We start from the raw sequence: 1,317 nt of genomic DNA, 5'->3' as shown, positions 1-1,317 counted from the left end.
TCCATGAAATGTATCAAAATCCAACATGGCTGCCACTCACACACCTAAAACATAGTGACATTTCCACAAAAATGCTTTATTTGTAATTCTGAAGGTCTACATTTATTTTAATGATCCAAATGTTGGAAATGAGGTAAGTAAAGTATTTACTGCAACTACCAACGTATACAATCTTATAAAATCAAACATGAAAACATGAACTGGGCAATATTTCTGAATCCTGCTACTGCTGAAATGTTCAGATGAACCTGATTTACTAATATGTCCACAAATATCCCTGATTTGTTTGGAGTGATGAACTAAGAAACCTTTTGTTGTTTTTTTGTTTTAACTTCATTATTGTTAAATCTGTGGTGTGTGGTTGTGAACACAGTTATAATTAACCCTGTGAAAGAAAAAGATGATTCTAAATGTCCATATGTTGCTTTAGAATTAGATCAATAAAATACCAAAACCTCAAATTTGGACAGTAAAGTGTTAGGCCAAATAAATAAAGAAAAACTAAATATTCCTTTGAAATAAGAATAAGAATAATGCCAATTCAATCATTTCAAGCTTTTCTTTCATTAGTTAAAACAAAGAGGATTTCTTATCAGCAATATCAGTACTTTAGAAAGACAGACATGAACTTAGTAAACTTTTGATTTCCTGTTAGCCTTTGCAGCATGATTATGAAAAGACCTGCAAATCTGTCCACTGTAACTGCCTGGACATCTTCAGCAAGGCGGATAATTCACAGAAAAGAAAAGAATAGATTGAAAATGACAAAGTGTTGTCAGAAGGCAACTAGAAAGAAGAATCAGTGCACTCAAAGATGCAGCAGTAATCATGGAGGTGGTGTAGAACGAGCTCAGGTACTGTCAATCAGAGCTTTATGGACAGCACAACCCTTCACAGGCAAGCAAATGCATCAGACACGGCTCAGGGATTACCAACAGAAAACACAGTTTAGGCAACTGGCCAAAAGCAACGACAGAGTGTGCAAAATGTATTAGTTTACCAGTTTAATCTGCAAGATTAACCTCTCCATATAAATACATTTGTGTAGTAGTTGTGATGTGACATGAAATGGCAAAGAGCAGAACCAAAATGTAAGGTGAAAATAAATAAATTTACCTTAAAAAGGAAACTCAAAGATTTACCAAACGTCAGAGAAATCTGAAGTAATATGAGACAAGACAAACGAAAGGAAACTGGCTGAGGAATGAACCGAATCTGGAAATAAATCTTAAATAAAGCAAAACACAAGGACAAAGTCCCAGAGATTATAGACCATGATGTACTGTAACTGCCATCCATCCATCCATCCATCCATCC

This window comes from Poecilia latipinna, unplaced genomic scaffold, assembly GCF_001443285.1.
Source record: "Poecilia latipinna isolate Pla-1442-1.1 unplaced genomic scaffold, P_latipinna-1.0 Scaffold2665, whole genome shotgun sequence".
Classification (NCBI taxonomy): Eukaryota; Metazoa; Chordata; class Actinopteri; order Cyprinodontiformes; family Poeciliidae; genus Poecilia; species Poecilia latipinna.
The sequence above is the reverse complement of the archived record's forward strand: the minus strand, read 5'-3'. Positions refer to the sequence as shown.